The sequence below is a fragment of the Carlito syrichta genome, unplaced genomic scaffold (assembly GCF_000164805.1).
Source record: "Carlito syrichta isolate Samal-C Ts95f unplaced genomic scaffold, Tarsius_syrichta-2.0.1 Scaffold313011, whole genome shotgun sequence".
NCBI classification, from domain to species: domain Eukaryota; kingdom Metazoa; phylum Chordata; class Mammalia; order Primates; family Tarsiidae; genus Carlito; species Carlito syrichta.
The window spans coordinates 295,164-315,200 of NW_007257107.1; positions in this window are offsets into that span (position 1 = coordinate 295,164).

The following is a 20,037-nucleotide window of genomic DNA, read 5'->3' on the forward strand; positions in this document are numbered from 1 at the left end:
AGCCTTCCAAGTAGCTGGAACTACAGGTGAGTGCTACCACACCCGGCTAATTTTTTGATTTATTGTAGAGATGAGTTCTTGCCAAGTTGCCCTGGCAAGTCTCGAACCCACGGGGTCAGGCAATCCACTCACCTCAGCCTCCCAAAGCGCGGGATTACAGGCTTAGCCACGGAGCCCAGCTTGCCGACTTTTTAATAGGTCTGTTGGTCTTTTCTGTTTGCCATGTTTGAGTTCCTAGTAGATTCTGGATGTTAGGCCTTTGTCAGATATACAGTTGACAAATATTTTTTTCCCAGTCTGTGGGCTATCTCCCCGCTCTCTTGATGGTCTCTTTGGTTTTGCCAAAGCTTTTTGGTTTGATGAGGCCCCACTTGTCTATCTTATCTCTTATGGCATGGACACTTGGGATTTTGATCAGGAATTGGTTGCCAGTTCCAATTTCCATAAGGGTGCCTCCTGCATTTTCTAAGGTTTTTATATTTGAGGTTAGGTCTTTGATCCATTTAGAGTTGATTTTTGTGTATAGTGATAGGTAGGGATCTTGTTTTAATCTTCTGCATGGGGTCAGTCAGTTTTCCTAGCATCATTTACTGAATATGCTCTCTTCTCCTACATGGCTATTAGTGGAAGCTTTGTTGAAGATGAGTTGGTAGAGAAATTGAAGTTTTGCTTCCAGGATCTTTATTCTGTTCCATTGGTTCATATGCTCGTTCTTATACCAGTATCAGGCTGTTTTGATTATTGTAGCCTTACAATAAAGTTTAAAGTCTGGAAGTGTAAGCCTTCTGCTTTGTTTCTTTTGCTGAGAATCGTTTGGGCTATTTGTGATCATTTATGATTCCATATGAATTTCTGTATTTTGTTTTGTATTTTGTTTCTGTATTTGAGCAATGTTTTGTAGTATTTGTTGCAAAGGTCTTTCACTTCTCTGGTTAGGAAGATGCCAAGGTGGTACAATTTTTTTTGTGTGTGGCTATTGTGAATGGCATTGTGCTTTTTATTTTATTCTCTGCCAGTTTATTTTTGGTGGTGTATAAGAATGTGACTATCTTTTGCACATTGATTTTGTAGCCTGAGATCTTGTCAAAGTCCTTTATCAGTGCAGTAATGTTTTTGACAGATTTTCTTGCATTTTCCAGGTATGGAATCATATCAGCAAAGAGGGATAGCTTGAATTCCTGCTTTCCTATTTGGATACCCTTGATTTCCTTCTCTTGTCTGCTTGCTCTAGCTAGGACTTCTAACACTATGTTGAACAAGCAGGGTGAAAGTGGACAGTCTTGCCTTGTTGCAGTTTTCAGGGAGATGTTTCCACTTTTTGTCCATTTAGCAATATGTTGGCTGTGGGCTTATCATAGATGGTTCCTACTATTTTGAGGTATGTTCCTTCTATGCCTAGGTGTTTAAGGGTTTCTATCAAGAAGAGGTGCTGGATTTTATCAAAATTTTTTCTGTATCTAATGATATAATCATGTGATTCCTATTTTTACATCTGTTGATGTATTTAATTACATTTATGGTCTTGCAGATGTTAAACAAGCCCTGCATCCCAGGGATGAAGCCTAATTGGTCATGGTGGATGATTTTTGAGATGTGTTGTTGGATCTAATTTGTAGAATCTTGTTGAGTATTTTTGCATCTATGTTCATCAGGGTTATTGACCTGTAGCTCTCTTTCTTTGTTGGATCTTTACCTGGTTTGGGTACCAGTGTGCTGTTAGCTTCATAAAATGATTTGGGGAGAGTTCTGTCTTTCTCAATTGCTTGAAATACTTACAATAGGATTGGTATCAGCTCCATCTTGTATGTTTTGTAGAATTCCACTGGAAAACTGTCTTGTCCAGGACTTTTTGTTGTAAGTAGTGTTCTTATGACAGAATCATTTCCTGGGTTGTTATTGGCTTATTTAATGTCTCAATTTATTCTTGTTTCAACCTTGGCAGGTTATGTGGTGTCAGAAAATACTCCATTTTATTTAGGTTTTCAAGTTTGTTTCCATATAGATGTGCATAGTAATCTCTGATTTATTTTTTCATTTCTTCAGGGTCCATTTTGATTTGATTTTTAGCATTTCTGTTTTTGTTTGTCGATTTTCTTTTGATTTTTGGATTGATATATCTGTGTGTTTTCAATCTTTTTCTGTATTCTTGAGGAGCGTGTGGTCATTCTTTTTTTTTTTTTTTTTTTGCTTTCTTCTGTGTCTAATACTTTCTTAAGCATTTCTTATAGAGCTGGTCTGGAAGTGGCATAAATTCTTAGGGATTGAATGTCTGGGAAAGATTTAAATTTTCCATCACTGATGAATCTTAACTTAGCTGGGTAGGAGATTCTTGGTTAAAATTGTTTATCTTTGAGAACTTTGAAGATTGGGCTCCAGTCTCTTCTAGCCTGTAGTGTTTCCACAGATATGTCTGCTGCTATTCTAACTGATCTTCCTCAGAAGGTAGTCTGGCCTTTCTCTCTTGTTGTCCTTAGGATTTTTTCTTTTTATACCCACTTTGTGTAAGTGAATTACTGTGTGTCTAGGAGTTGGTCTTCTCATTTGATGTCTTGCAGGGGTTCTTTGAATCTCTTGTGTTTGAATGGTCACATCTCTGATGAGATGAGGGAAGTTTTCTTGAATAATTTCATGACATGTTTGTTCCAGGGTGGTATCTGTTTATTTATCTGCCTCAGGAATGCCAATTAATTTAGGTTTGGCTTCTTGAAATCATCGCACATCTCTTGGAGGCTTTGTTCCATCTTTTAAAGCATCTTTTCTATGTTTCTAACAGTTTGGGTTAGTTCCATATTTTGGTCCTTAAGCTCTGAGACTCCTTCTTCTGTTTGGTTAATTCTGCTTTCCATGCTTTTAAGTTTGTTATTTTTTGAGTTGGTTCTCACTCTGTCACCCAGACTGGAATGCAGTGGCTGCCTCCGGCCACTGCAGCCTTGACATGCTGGGCTCCGGCGATCCTTCCGCCTTAGCCTTCCAAGTAGCTGGAACTACAGGCACATGCTACCATGCCTGGCTAATTTTTTGATTTATTGTAGAGATGAGGTCTTGCCAAGTTGCCCAGGTGGGTCTTGAACTCATGGGCTAAGGCAATTCACTCACCTCAGCCTCCCAAGGTGTAGGATTACAGGCTGAGCCACCGAGCCCAGCTTCAGTTTGTTATTTATTTCTTTTGCTGTATTCTTTATTGCCATCATCTCAGCTATCAACTCCTTCATTCTTTCCTCTTGTCTCTCCTCATTTCTATTCCTTCTCTCTATTAATACCTTGATCTCTTGGTTTATGGTTTGGGGCCAGTCATTCTGAGGGTTCTTCATTTTTGAGTTTCAAAGTCTATATTCTCAGGTGCTGTCTTCCCAGTGGTCTTCTGCATGGGATCTGAGTTTTTCCTTTGATTCTTCTTCACTTGTGATGATTTTCCTCCCCCGAGCCTCCCTCTTTAATTCCATTGCCCAGTAATGAGGGGGATATTTTTCACTTCTGTTTGCTCAATCTCCATTTCTTCCATATGTAGATCCTCTGGATTTGCTCAGTTTTGAAGCTGGACTGGGGATGGGGGAGGAGGGCTGTGCTTTTTGCAGTTTTGAGATTTGATTAAGGTTTGATGGGGGGAGCTTTATTTCAGAAACCATTGGCAGATCACAGTATTCACTGACAGGTGTGTGGGCCTCCTGGAACCCACTTCCCACCACCTTACAATCTGTTCATGCAATGAGGACATATTTATGCCCCCTGTGAGCAAAATGAGATAAGTAAAAGTAGAAGAACAGAAAAAGGAAGAAGGGAGACTAAAAGAAGATAAAGACAGAGGAGAAGAAGAAGGAAAACAGAGAGGCACACCAACTAATGAATAAACAAAGAAAAAATAAAAATATACAATGAAACAAATATGCAAATAAAATAAACAAAAAACTCTGATGATGCACTTGCCCTCAAATATGCCCAGATGTGAGCAGAAAAACTAGAAAACACCAAAAAACAACAAAAAAGTGCTAAAAATAGAGGGAAAAATATAAAAGAGTTCCCTATGTGGCTACCTTTTGAACTTCAGCTTCCTTTTCCAAGCACCACTATGCTTCCTGCTGCCACTGAGTTAGGGAGTGGGCTCCAGTCTCCAGTCCCTCCCCTCCACTTTCACACAGCCTGATCAGGTGTCTCTTAGCCTCATGGACTGCTGTGGGAGGAGGGTGAATCAGTTCTCAGCTCACTCAACTTTGCTGCTGCTGCCGTGTCTGTCCTGTGCCTGGTCCAGCACGGGAGTGGGGCATCTGTCTCTGTGTCTGCTCCTGAATTTTCCTCTCTGGATCAGCAATGGTTGATCCCAAACAGGTGCAGAGATACCTCTGGGTCCCAGGCAGGAGGCTGAACAGATTGGGGGAAGGGGACATGGGGACTAAAGTAGGTCTCTGGCTGGCCCTGGGACAGAGGAAATGCCAGCATTGTCTCCTTGCCGGCAGCAGGGCTCAGCTCCAGATCTCCTCACCATATCCTCTCCATGGTTCCTTCTGCCAGTGTCTGACCCGTTGTTGCGAGTGCTGGCATGGGCCAGGTGCCAGGCACCGAGAGCAGCTGACCTCCACTGCCTCTTCCTGAGAGACCCCCAAGAATGGCTGACAGTTCTGCATGCTGGGGGCTCTGATCTCAGGGCAGTGGTGGATTGCAGCCACCTCCAGAGGGGAGCCCTGGATGCTTGATCCTCAAGTCTCCCCTCAGGTGGATTTTCACTCACCCAGTGGCATTCACATAAACTGTCTTTATGGGCACTTGCCCTGCAGAGACTTTCATGCTCCCACCAGTTCTGTCACCATCTTGCCTCCTCTTCTCTACTGGCTTTATAAAGTCAACTTCAATTCCTTAAATTTGTCCAGTTATATTCAAAGATATGAAATTTTAGGCACAACTTTGGTAGTGTAACTACTATTTCTAATTGTGCCCTTTTAGAAAGAAAACAAATTGTTACAGAACCTATGTAAATAGCTATATTACAGTAAGATAAGAATACTCACAAATAGTTTTTGAATTTGTAAGGATTAGGTAGAAAGAAGAAAGAGTAAATATTTCAATCTGGTTTGCAAAAGTGTATTTTATCAAAGTGCTATAAAGCTATAAACTTAAGAGAGAGAAAGAAAAAGTTTTCTTACCTCTGGAAAACAAAAAATCAAAAGAATCAGCAATGTTTTAAAACAAAAAAAAAAATCACAAAAAGATCATTTTAGTTCTTTATCAGTCCAGGCCTGTGTGATTTATTCTTGTCCTGCTTGCTCTTTGGCTAGCAATTTTATGAGTCCAATTTTTTTCCATTAAAATTTTGAAATTTTTATTCAGCGCAGTGATATGATTTCAAAGTTATCAGAAACTTACTTGTCAGAATTATTTTTATCCTTTTCATGAATTTCTTTGAAAACACAACAATTTAAGATTTTTAAAGAGCTTTCAGATAAAAAGCATTAGAATAAAGCAATTAACTGTGGACAGCATGACTTAAAATGGCCATGATTAAAGATACAATGACATGGGAATTTCACTATTTCTGTGGCCTAAAACAATTAAACATAATAGCCATAGCTATGATTGATAACATATACCAAGGTATATCGGAATATTTTTAAAACCTCATAGAATTTTAGAATACATATAAATAACATCCATACAGATATAACTCAAAGAAGGCTAAATATCATTTCTTCTTTGACAATGCTTCCCATATAATCTGACGTATCAAATAAACCTGCTTCTCATGCTTATCACCTTTCTTTTGACTTCAGGGTCCTCTAGGAAATCCCATAGTTAGTGAGGGGTAAAAAAGACTTAATTTTGATTTCGAAGTCAGTTTGGGAAGCTTGTCAAATATGTCAAAGGTTTAAAACACTTGATCAAAATAGTTAACTGTAAAATAATAGTCATTTGAAAAACAGTTACATATTTGAAAGGAAAACTTTAAATCTTTACCTCAGGTTTTCTAAGTAATCAAAAGACCTAATAAACACGCATGAAGCACACAGAATCAGTTTCTCTCTTTCCTCTTTTTTTTTTGTGGTTTACTCAAAAGGTGAACCAAATACATTTTTTTTTACTAATTTTTGTTAATGTAACATGTAAATCTTGTTTTCAAAAGAAAACCAATTTTACCTTCATACCAGTGTGAAATTAATACTAAAGCTAAGCTTAATAAAAATGTATAGACAAATCCATTTAATCTCAGTCAACTTTGACCACACAAGATACATTTTTTATAAAGAAAACTTCTGGCCATTTTTTATTTTTAAGAACTTTTTATTATAATTATCTTTATCAATATCATTCCTTTTTAATTTAGTTATTCTGAAAAAAAATCTTTAAATGACTTTAACCTAGACATGATTATTCTTTTTAACAAAATCACATCTTCATACCTTATGTTCCTTGTACATTCTCTACATAGAATAGTTTATCTTACACCTGGTAATGTTAAAAACATATGTAGATTGTAATTTTTAACTCTGAATAGCCCTAATTTTCAGGAAAAAATCCCTAGGAAGCAAGCAATTTTAATTATTATGTACTAAAATATATAATGAATATATATATAATTTTTAGAAACACAAGATTTTAATAAAATAATTTTAAATGTGTGCTAGAACATACAAGAGGGCACCCCCAACAAGTAGAATTTATTTATAAAAAAGTATATTTATTCTTACATGTTTAAATTTCAGTCACTTTCAGTGTACTCTCCATTTAATACAATACACCTATCGAGATGCTTTTCTCATTGCTCAAAACAGTTTTTGAACTCATCAGTTTTGATACATTGTAGTGCTTCTGCTATCTTTTGTATCACTTCTTCCACATTGGCAAAACATTTCCCTCTGAATACTTTATTCTTCTGAGGAAACAAAAATGAGTTGTTTGATCCAGTGAATAGGAAGGGTAGGGTAACAGGGGTTATGCTGTTTTCGTCAAAACCTGCCAAACAGTGCGGTGTGGGCAGGTGTGCTCATAAATCACCCATCATAAAATGGGCAAACACGTTGAAAGAATCTTAAAAAAAATTTCACTGAAGCCAAATGCAGCCTCTCACAACAATGCTAGCTGGTACACTGATGCCAATGGGTTCCTAGAACGCTTAACCTAGCAGAGTAAGCCTGTACTACAAGGGACCCACCGTTCAAAAAGTAATTCTGTTTTTTTTGAAGCATCCCTCTTTGTATTTACTAATGAACCCAAATATTTTTATTTTTTAAAATAAATAAGCCGGGATCGGTGGCTCAGCCTGTAATCCCGCGCCTTTGGGAGGCTGAGGTGGGTGGATTGCCTGAGCCCGCGGGTTCGAGACCCGCCTGGGCAACGAGATCTCATCTTTACAATAAATCAAAAAACCAGTCGGGCGTGGTAGCGCGCGCCTGTAATGTCGGCTACTCGGAAGGCTGAGGCGGAAGGATCGCCGGAGCCCAGCGGGTCGAGGCTGCGGTGGCCGGGAGCGGCCACTACACTCCAGTCTGGGCGACAGAGTGAGACTCCGACTCAAAATAAATAAATAAATAAATAAACAAATAAATAAATAAGAAGCTGAAATGAAATAAACTTAAGTCTATGTTTAGTAATTAATGTTTCAGTATTTTACCTCATTTAGAAATGACTCCGATTTTTCATGATTATCTATTAATTTGGCATAACATGACTTTAAGGTTTTAAATTACTAAAAAGATATCTGAAGCTATACAAAGTTTATTCTGTATTTATCCCACTTACATTTACCTAATTACTCATTATTAACAAACATTTAATGTGCTTATGGAAAACAAAGCTAGCTATTTAAATTATTTTTTTCTTTGAGGAAGCAAAGCTAGGCTAACCCTGCCAGTTTCATCTTAACCAAGGCATTTGAGATACTAGAGACTGGAACCCTGTCCAATTCCCACTCTCTGGTTATCCTGGGTCTCACATACCCATGTAGCACCAAGGCTGGCTATAAAGATCAAGGCACATCTGGGTCCTGGATTAACACACCAGTTACAGCCCAGGATAGAGGACAGAACTGTGAAGATGATGCCTGTAGGATCTGACCCCTTCCATCATGACCAAGAGATAGAGCTGGGCCGGGAGGACAGGGCCATATTAATTTTTGCCTGTGACTCTAGATGATTCACAAACCATTCCCCTACCAAAGCCAATTCTTGATCTTCTAGGGATTGTGAACCTCTAGTCTTCTACAATAGTTATATAGAATACTATTACTGTAAGTAGAGCAGGTATTATGATTATTACTATTTTAGAGAAGATTAAACTAATATTTACAAAGACTAAGTAACTTGCCCTGAGGCATACAGTTGATAAGTCGTAAAGCTAGAAGAAAGTCCTGATGATTCTCTAATTCTACTTTTTAAATGATAAGAGTAAGGTATGCTTATGGAATTAAAAATCCATTCAGAATGAAATAAAATGGAAAATGCTAGCTCTGGAGTTCTCATCTCTTTCTACAAGCCATATACTTTGCTAATAAGTAGGTATTATTTATATTTTCTTGGTTGTTGTTCCAGGAACATTTGTTCTATGCATATGAGAGAGGACGCTCCACCAAAAACAAACAAATAAAAAAATGGAATTAATTATCTTTTGAAGGGTTAGCCCACTGCAGTACATCTGGAATTTGTTCCTCTGGATTAAACAGTCAGGAACAACTTTTATTTTATTTTATTTTGACATGGGGTACAATTCCAGATTAGGTATACAAGTAAAGTTTGGGCCTCCCTTTGGTCCCCACTTTGCCTGGTTTGAGATCAGGTACTCTTATTGTTGTTGTATGCCCACCCCTTCTCCCCTGGAAGTTTTCCACTACCGCCAATCCCTTTCTTATAGCATTGTGATAAATGTTCTGAGTCCACTTATGAGTGAGAACATGTGGTACTCAGTTCTTTGTTTCTGTGATAGATCACTGAGTATTATAGACTCTAACTCTATCCAAGTTGCTGCAAAGTCCATAATTTTGTCCTTCTATATGACTACATAATATTCCATCGTGTATATGTACCAGATCTGGAAGTTTTGAGAAGGTTGTGTCATGATTTGTGGAAGAAACGTCTTGTTTTATAAAATAACAGGTCATTTGTTTTTCCACCATGACAGTGCACCTGCCCACACTGTGCTGAGTATTAAGCAGTTTTTGACCGAAGACAGCACCACCCCCATGCCCTACCCTTCCTATTCACCTGATCGCACCCCAAACGATTTTTCTTTCCCGTTTCCCCAGATGAAAAAAAGTCCTCAAAGGGAAATGTTTTGCTGATACGGAAGAGGTGAAACAAAAAATGGCAGAAGTCCTAAAAGGTACCAAAAATAAGTCCAAAAATGTTTTCAGCAGTGGAAAAAGCGTCTTGATACGTGGTTTGCATTCAATGAAGAGTACTTTTGAAGATGATTAAAGTTTAAACATGTAAGAATAAATACACTATTTTAATAAATGAATTCTAGTTTGTTTTGGGTCGCCCTATATATATGCTGCCTACCTGAATACGATTATATTCTGTACATACTGAACTTAGTTTATTCACATAAATATTTTCCATATTAATACATATAAATCTACTTCATTCTCTTAATATATGTACCATGATTTAACTAGTCCCCTATTAAAAATAATTTAGAACTGTTCTATTCTGCTTCTCAATCTATGTTATTTTCATTCTAACGGAAATAGAATGACATCTCAGTTTCTTTGCACAGAAATAGAGATATGTTCCACCTTTGCTTTAGTCTCCACAGCTGTCTAGTTCAGTTCTCTTACCACTCTACTAGCACTCTTCATATAGTGAACAGTAGTGTCCCCTGTCTAAATAGCTACTTCCACACCAACTCACCAACAAAGTGACAAGTTTCAAATCTGTCTATGTGACGGAAGCATTTTTAACCAGTCTGTAGTGTTTGTTTACTGAAATGTCTAACTCTATATTTGTTAGTTTAAGTCTTTTGGTTGCATGTCGCAAGAAACAAATTTGATAAGCTTAAGCGAAGGACTGGGTCTGTCACTGAATCTGAGAAGTAAATGAACTTCAGGTACGAGCTCTTCACGAATGCAACGCATGTCAAACAACTTTCAGTCTTTGTGTCTGCTAGCTCCAAAATTTACACTTATGAGAGAAGCACTTTTTTATTCATCTAAAGTTCACTTCTGGACTAATCAACTCTGGCCAGAGTATGGGAGCACATAATACTAACATGGAGATTTCTGTTTTAACTATGGAGTTAAAGGACATGGGTTAAGGGAGGCAATTGCTAGAAGAAGTAGGCTTGATGGATACAAATAATGTTTACTACACCATACTCTCAGAGTGGCATAGACAGTATTGAAATAGCTCATGGCTGTAATCTTAACCAAAGGGGTAGTGATCCTCATCTTCTAAATTGTAACATCCTGTTTTAATGTCTGTTGCAGGATTTCTTATTTGTATAAGCTCTTGTGCTCGCCAGTTATGAAATCTAAAAATGACATTGGGATCCTAACTAGGTACTAATTAAATGATCACTAAGAAGTTTCCCTCTCTGAGGGCATGATACCTCAGAAGGAAACAAATATGTTGATTACTCATTTAATCTGTTGGTCACTGGTTTTCTTACAGGTAAAAGTCACCTCTAATAATATAGATAGATATATAGATATACAGATATAGATTTATTTATCTTATGTTTTTGACTACACTCAAGCTTCAAAATCATCAGAAAAATGCACGAAAGTAATGAAAAATAGTTATGAGAAATCTGGAAGTAAGAAGTTTAAATAAATATTAATCCATTGGAAGCCCACTAATCAATGAATGGATAAACACATTGTAAGTGTATATACAATGGGCTATTATTCTGCCACAAAAGAATAAAATATTGATACATGCTATAACATGATGAATCTCTAAAATATTGTGCCATATGAGATAAGCCAAACACAAGAGATCACATGTTTCATGATTTCATTTATATGAAATATTCCAAATAGATAAATCTATAGAGACAGAATGCATATTGGTGATTGCAAAAGTTGGTAGGGAGGGCAATGGGGAGAAATTGATAATGGGTAAGGATACTTTGGAGTAATAGAAATATTAATACTTTGGAAATAGAGATGTTTGTTGTATACCATTATGGATGTATTAAATGCTGCTGAATTGTGATTCATTTTGAAATGGTTAGTTTTATGTTATTTTAATTTCATCCCAATAAATTATATTTCATTGTAATGCAAAAAATTGTAAATAAATTTTTTCTCCTGGACAAAAATGCAAGTGGAAGAGGATATGCACAAGTCCTATACTCAAGTAGAATCATGTGAGGAGAGGGGAGATCAATTCTACCATTTCATGAACAGAAGTATTAGAAGCAAAATTTTAGCATCTGTTGCATAAACTCTTAGAAGATGACCCTCCTTAAGTTGCTTACAATATGACCACCGGAAGGCATGTTTGGATATTTGATGAACATAAGTAAATTTCTACATACCTTAAAAGGACTAACCATGTTTTTTAGGTATTGACTAGCTAAGTATGCTAGTCCATGATATGATTAAGAAGTTACAAATCATATAATGAGTTAAAACTTATATTAAGCATTAGAGATATTTTTAATAAAACAGGAATATCAAACAATAATGAGCACATCTTTTATTTAAAAGAAATGTTTGTCAATACATCTTAATAAAATCTATACTTCTCCTAATGTTTATCAGCACTTGCAGAGAAGCCAACAACATTTCACATTTTTTAGTTTTTCCTGATGTAGTCACTTATGATCCTATGTTCTAGAAGCATTCAAGGAGACAAATAGTGTAGCAAACAACTTTTGGGGTATTCAATGCCTCACCCACAACCCACAAAAACATCTTGCTGACAGATTTGAACTTCTGAAATCACATTTATTCCATGAGATTGTGTTTCTTTCCCGCCACAGCTGATTGGAATAGGAGTCCCACTAGCCCTAATTCATGCTGACTCTAGCAGAGTCATTCTCTCCCGCACTTCTCTCCTGAGAAGTTTGGAATTGGGATGTGGAATATTAGACTTTACTAGTCCTTTAAACTAAAAATATGTAAACTCTAAAGTTATAAGATACCATTCTGCACCTTATACCTGGAGAGGCAGAGGAATAAGGATACAGGAAAATGTGGATGAAAGAGATGCATGGAGAGAAGTAAAATGAGAGGAAAGAGTGAGATCCTGCCCTTGGGCTCTCTGAGAAGATCTGTATTCCTAACAGTAATTTTCTTCTCTTATTGCATGATGTTGTCAAGAAACTACTGTCCAGTGAGGAAGCACTGAATTTATTTACTCAACAAGTCTTTCCTGAAAGCTTACTATGTCTAGAGTACTGTGCTATGTAGGATATGCGCAAATGAACAAGATAGATATGATGTGCAGCTCACAATCAGAAAATGAAATTAATAATGATGATTAGTAGAAGAGGTACAATATTTGCTGTGGGTATAATGATAACACTTTATCTGGTCTAAAAGTATTGGGAGAGCTTTTCATGAGGAAGTAATGTTTTGTCTGAGGTTGACGGATAAGCGTGTAGAAATAACAAGCTTCTCCTGTGTGTGAACTAGAAATTAGCCAATGTGATTTCTCAATTGTAAATACCAAATACTTCTAGAAAATAAGCTTATTAAACTATTGTTCTTCACTCATAAATTTCTACAGGTAGAAATGTCATTTAAAATGAAAGTGAAGAGTAATAGATATATTTCCTACTCCCTTCCCAGGGAGTCCTGATTTTAAGCATCCAAAAATTTCTTTCAATCTCAGAGTTTAAAGTAACAATTCAGATGTTTAAGACAACCTTAGGAAAAACAATTTGACCTCAGGAGAGCTATTATCTCTGTTTGTTGGATAAAAGGAAATTACAGAAAACTGAAACTTGCCACAAAGGATATAGAGCAAGAATTAAGTAGATTTCATCTTTAGAGGGCCTGGCTTCAAGTTGATTAATCAGCTAATCAAAATTTTAGTTTTCTTTTTTTTTTTTTTTTTTTTTTTTGAGTTGGAGTCTCACTCAGTCGCCCAGACTGGAGTGCAGTGGCCGCTCCCAGCCCCCGCAGCCTCGCCTGCTGGGCTCCGGCGATCCTTCCGCCTCAGCCTTCCAAGTAGCCGGAATTACAGGCATGCGCTACCACGCCCGGCTGATCTTTTTGATTTATTGTAGAGATGAGGTCTCGCTGCCCAGGCGGGTCTCGAACCCGCTTAGTTTTCTTATCAATTGAAAGCAAGACCTTTCAAAGCACACCATCTGTGTAAACACAGACAGCTTTCTCTCTGTGCAGGAGTCTTTGCTTAATCTCTTTCCTTTTAATTATGTCTCAGTTAAAGAACACATACATATGATAGTTTTCTACCTACCTTTTATTTTAACAAAAAAGAGACAGTTCTAAAATGTCAGATTAGTACTAGTAATTAGCTAGGTAAGTGTAGCAGACAGCATGCCAGGCAGGAATAGCTGGATGAAGACACCAAGGCAGGAAGAAATGTAAAAGGTTGTTATATTTGGACAGAGGAGCCTGAGGGGTAGAGTGGGAAGAGAGACTAGAGAGATAAGCAGGGTTCAGATTTCCTGGTTTTGAGTCTATAATAGGATCTTGGAAATTTATGAGAAAAGTCATCAAAATGTTTAAAGTAGAGAAATAGTATGATCAGATCTGCATTTTAAAACAATGGATTGGGGGAGTGGATACAGGAATATTTGTTAGAAAGTGATTGCACTAGTTTGTATGACTTGGGCTAGGCTAATGATGATGGCTAAAATAGGTAAACAGGAATGGATTTGAAAGTGATTTCATAGGAAGAGTTTGTTGACTTGATGATTATATGTCCCAAGGAAAGAGGAAAATTCAAAAGGATGGTCATGTTAGTAGGTTGTGGCATTTGCTCTGATTAGAAACACAGGAGAGGGGGTAGGTTTGGGTCAAGTCCACTTGTGTTCACATTGAGCTTGAAGGTCTTATGGGACATCTTAAAGGAAAGGCCAAGAAGGCAGGTCTGGAGCTCAAAAGACAGACTTAGGTACAATTTTTTAATTTAATGTTTACTAGTATATAAATGGTTGTTGCAGTGACAGATATACTTGAGACGTCTTGAGATTATACGAAGTCAGAAGAGAGGTGGACTGGGATAGAGTCTCAGGTTTAAAGGTCCAGCACAGGAGGAAACTAGCAAAAGAGCCTAAAAAGAAACAATCAGAGAGTGGAAAGAAAGCCACTGGGAGAACTCAGGTTATATGGCCACAGATATTTTGGGGGGCAAATTTATAAATAATTCCTGGAAATTTTAGAAGAATATCCAATTTCTCTTTAGATTATAGGGAAATATATTGGTTATGACAAATCAGTCAGCAGTCAGGCACACAGCCAGTTTTAGGGCAGAATTTTGCTAGAATGTGTGTCTGCTTTTTCTTAATGCAGAACTTTCTTTTCTACAGCAACCCAATGGCCACTGTTTGGTGATTCTACCCAAAGATTTATCAAAAAGTCAGTGAAAGCATATAACACTTTGGAAGACTAGAAATGATAAATGCCAATTGGCAGAAAAGGTGGGGTTCAGATTTCCCAATTGACATTTGAGCCAGAAAAGTGTACCCAGGAAGCACTGCAGTCTCCCTTCTGTTGCCCAGTGGTCATGTGAGAAGATTGAATTACTCATTCTTCCAGAGTTCAGCAAACAGTATGCTTGGAGTCCCCCGTCCACTAGACGGCTCCAACCACACAAGTGATAGTTTGTTTAGAGGTTCCATTGTGTTTCAACAAAGGTTATCTGTGAAAGGAATATATTTTTTGTACAATTCGGTCATACAATAGAGTTAGTGTTAGAAACATTGCTGGAGAAACAAAATAAATGAAGTGATTATATTTCTCTCTGCTTGGAAATCTTTTCCTAACTGTATATAATTTATGCAGGTTGGCAACCTACAAAATTCTTTGTTAGCAAATTATAGTATACAATTACCTCCTGACTCAATTTATCTTTGTTCCTTTACCTTCTTGTTCCTTCGAATAATCTCATCCTTTTTTCCTTCTTGAAGCTTACAAAAATAAAAAAGAAATTAAACTGAAGCAAAATATGTGAAGCTCTCCTCTTTCCCACTCTTGCCCTACTAGTCTATTACAAACACTTTTTCCTAGAAGCTTCTTAGCACATGTAGGCATAATGTAAAGTTATTTTCAGCGTTCAAAATCAAGACTCATGCTATAACCATGGAACACTGTTTTTAAAAGTGAGATATATTGTCACCATATATGTTTCTCCAAATTCCTCAAGGATAGACCAGCTATTTCTAAATGCCCTAGATTTGGAACTCGTCTATTGCAAGCTTTTGAAAAAAATTTTAAATGTCCTTAGGACTCAAATTCAGATATGGGACTGGAGGAATGACAAGAGTCACCCCAGGAATTTAATCTTTCCATTTCGTCTCTGAGCTATACCTACTGGGAATGACATGATAGACGTTTAATTTTGGCAGAACTTTCCCTTTTTGCACTAAGAAAGCTGAACTCTCCAGGCAGACAGTGCTTTCATTTCAAAATGAATTGATTTCTGCCTTGGGTCTAGAATATTTAAATCCACAACAGATCTCTAGAGAGTGTATTTACTGCCTACTCATAGTTTCACTGACCCTCTGCTTTCAGAACCTTACTGGGAGAACAAGCCCACTGTTCAAGGAGACAGTCAAGTCATATAGCCTGGACAATTCAAGGTAAGTAGAGTCTCATTTGGACCTGTTGTACAATCAAAAATATGTGAGAGTAAAGAGTTACCATGCAGTCTCTTTCCTCATGTGTTGACAATGAAACAGTATCACGTATATTACATCAGAATGTTACCTAGTCTCTGGGTGAGCTATATGTATACATATTTCTGTCTGATGGATTTCTCCTATTTTACCAATGCCAGGTTGCTGAGGAGTGTGACTTCCACACATATAATTTCCATACATATTCTATAGTGCTAAAATAGATCAGAAACTACAAATGAATTAGACTGATTTGTATTTATAAAACTTCTTACTACATGTAATATTGTACTATACTTGACACCATTTTAAAATTCAGAAAATGTGTTTCAAATACTTTTGTGATCAAAGATCATAATCAGATATCTGAACTAATTTGTGGATTTTATTCTGTACATTTTTATTTAATCAATTGACATCACCTTTGATCTGAGAAGATTCTAAAATAAGTTAGAATATATAAACAGAGGAATCAAATGTCTCCTCCTAAAAGCCACTGCTGGGATGTCTCCCAAATACTTCTTGATTGCCAACAGAAGTATCATTCAAACATAGTTTGAGGGACATGATGGAGAAGAGTATTTTGTGTAATTGAAACAGTAGGTGGCTATGCCTTGTTAATTATAGTACAAATACAGAATTTTTAAAACTGACGAGAGCATCATCTCTCCTCAGTTCCCTTTACCCATTAAAAGTTTTGCCATTGAAATAATGGCTGTCTAAAGATTTTCCTGCTTTGCCCCATCTGTTTTACTTTTCTTCCTTTTCTCCATAAATTAATCACAAAAGAATGACACAAAATTAACTGGTAAAGATGAAGATGGATATTTCCATTTGTAACTCTGGTTTCACTTTTTCACAGAGTTGGTTTGTTTTGTTTTGTTTTGTTTTTTTCATTTACAACTAAAACTTATGCTTTCTGTAAGATGTGTGGGCTGTGAAGCAGAGGGAAACAGTAGGGAAGGAGAGGGGAAAGTTGGCTGGGAAGAGGAGGGGAGCGGTCATATACCATCCCAAGAAGCTTTTCTACTTGAAGAAAATGCTGCAGTCCTAACAGAAAATAAATTACATGTAAACAGAAGTGACATCATAAATCATTTCTCTTTTTACTAACGTCCAAAGCCACAAGGTCTGCCTGCCGCTGTATCTATTCTAAATTAAGCTCATGTGGAATACTCTGCTGGCTTCCTGTGCCAAAGAGTAGGGAAAAGAGTCTGACAATAAACACACATTGATTTGGTCAGTGGAATATATGCTACTAAAAAACGTTGGGACAGTTTGAACAGTAATAAAGCCTGTAGTAATGCCATTTATAATTCTTTGTGTTTTATTAAATATTCTGCATGGGTTCTTATGTTAGTTTCAATTTAATGTTATGGTGAACTATTGAATATATCTGGTTGCCATGTGGGTTACAGGCATCTGTTGAATATCAGGGAATATAATTCAGTGATTTGCCAAGAACTCCATCAGAGATGTGTCCTGCACATTTTTCTAAGCTAAGAACACCATCCGAAGTATATTGACCTACGGTAGTGCAGTGATACATCTAAACCGGAAAGAAAAATGACTAGCCCAAACTGTTAAAGTATCATAAATATGCAGCTACATTTCTCATTTATCACAGTTCCAGTACAATTTCCTATATTCTACTTTCAGGACTTTGAAATCAAACTATTTGTGAATTTTATTTTTTTCATATTTCAGGACCCTAGGTACTGGCTTGAGTTTGGGTAGAATATAAAGAGAGAACATATATATTCTTAAAGGACAAGTGAATACACTTTAATGGGAATTATCTGCAGTTCAAAACAATAGTATACAATAGTATGATAGTATAGACTTAGTCTATTTAGAACAAAATATTGAGTTGTAGTTTTGTTGATGTTGTTTATTAATTTCATCTGTAATCTAGATCATCTTTCTAGATACATAATTTAAGAAATCTATATATAATGTATTGTTTTTACCAATATTTTCATAATACTATCAAATAGATACAACTACTATAATAATCTGAACAGCAAAAATATTGCATTGAATCAGGTGGGTACTTTTGTGCTATCTTTGTTTAGAGTTAAGACACATTTTAAAATCTATATTTTGCATGTGCATGTTTTCTCTTTCTTTTATCTGTAATGAGTAAAAATACCAGTTATAAAATCATGTTTTAAAAATGAAATTTAATTGCCTATAGTTTTCTGCCTGGCTGGTTTATTTAAGCATTATGTGAAATGAGGTAATAGTAGTTTTAAGTGATATGTTTTCTTCTTTAACATATGGCAACATGAAATACAAATTGAATTGAGGAAGAGCTTTCCTTCACCATGAATCTGAATCTCTCTGCCATGAGAAGTGGCCACAGACTAAGACTTTCCAGTTCCTTTCCTGGCCCTACAGAACCTTACCTTTCTATTCAAGGGAATACATGTCATGTAGAGTCAGATTCTCCATCCAGAGAGACCAACCATATATAAAACTTTGAAGCAGACTACATATATTCAGACCACCCTCCTCCCCTACTGTGTCTCTTTTGTGTATCAATACTCACTGGACAACAATCTCCTCATATGCCAACACGGTATTTTTGTTAGAAAGAAAATGTCATCTAAAAATCCATTCCCAGCTAGGTCAGTGGAGGCTTGATCTGTTTATCTTGTCCCAGGGGAGAAGGAAGAGTGACTTCCTAAGAGAAGGCAATTCATATAGATCCATGTACCATGTAGACCATCTGCTTTCCTATGTTAGAGCGCCTATTGCACTGTACTGTCTCTTCTCTTTGTGTGCTGAGTCCATGACTTCATCCTTTTTTTGCATCTTTAGCATCAGCACAGCTAAATGGGGCTTCACTAGTATTTGAATGAATAAATGAATGATATATGATGCTAATTTCAAGTAGAGATCTTCCTATTTCTCCCTAAATGTCTTTCTAGAGGTGCAATAGGTGTTTCACATCTATTCCTCTACTTCACTGCAATTACTCAGCAGAATCCATATCACTAAGTCACCTGTGATGCACTCTGACCATCTTCCTGGTTTAAAGAAAGAATGTGTCAGGTAGATGAAGAAATGTTTTCTGATTTTGTCTTCACTAATTTTCCTTTTGGACAGAAAATCGAGCCTATATATTGAGTCTACATCACAGCCAAAAACTTGTTGTGAAGAAAATGAACTGAAGTATCCGATGATGGGCCCTCATGTCTTAATCTTCTATAGCTTGCTACTCTTTTTTCCTCCTTGTTTCTTGTCATATAGAGCAGGGATTGGAAAACTATGGGCCCCTGGACCAAATCCAGCCTGTAGTCTACTTTTGTTGGTAAAATAATATTAGAACATAGCCACTCCAATTTGTTCTCTTACTACAGTGACAGGGCCGAGTCATTGTGACAGACACACCATATGCCCACATAAAGCATAAAACATTTACTTTATAGCCTTTTATAGAAAAAGTTTCCCACTCCCTGATATATAGCAAATACAGTGTCAAAATATTTAGATTGCCTTTTGACTTCTTTAACCTCTTCAGGAAAGGTTTCAGACCTTAGTGCAGTGCTTATGGAGTGAAGGCTGACAGCCCATGATTCAGTCCCAGCTCCACCTCATGTATTCTCTGTAACCACAGGCAAGTAACTGTGGCATTTGTGAGGATGTCTGCTCATAGCTCCAAGAGAATCTGCCACAGGGGTATAGTTGGCTGACACCTTTGGATCCAGTACCATACTAGTGCTAAGGTCATATTTCCCTTGGGATGCTGCCAGCCAATAACTATACATCACTAACTATGCAGGACTAATGGTGTCATGATACCCTCTTCCAGTGAGTGTGCTTGTTTGAGGACTCCCATTGACCTGGTTAAAGCTATGCCAACTGTGTTGTGGTCTGAGGCTCTTCCTACTCAATCCTTCCTTCTCTTTCTTCTTTCATGGTGTCCAACCTGCACTATGGTCTGAACATACTCCTTGCCTACTCTTACTCTCTGATTTTTATTTTTACAGGTGTTTCTTCAATAAATCTGTTGTACATCTAAACATGCCTTGGTTTCTGCTTCTCAGAGAACCCAAACTGACACATTATTTAATTCCTCTCAGTTTTAATTTCCTCATTTAAAAAAAGATGCTAAAAATGATAACTGCATCACAAAGTTTCTGTAAAGATTAAGTAAATAATGTAGACAACATTTTGGCATCATTTTGCTGTTCTGGACACATAAACCCTTTACTGCCACGGCCTTTGGGATGGCCACCAGCCAGTTCCTGCCTGTTGGTCCTTCTCCCTGCCTCTTTTTCACCACAGTGTGACTGC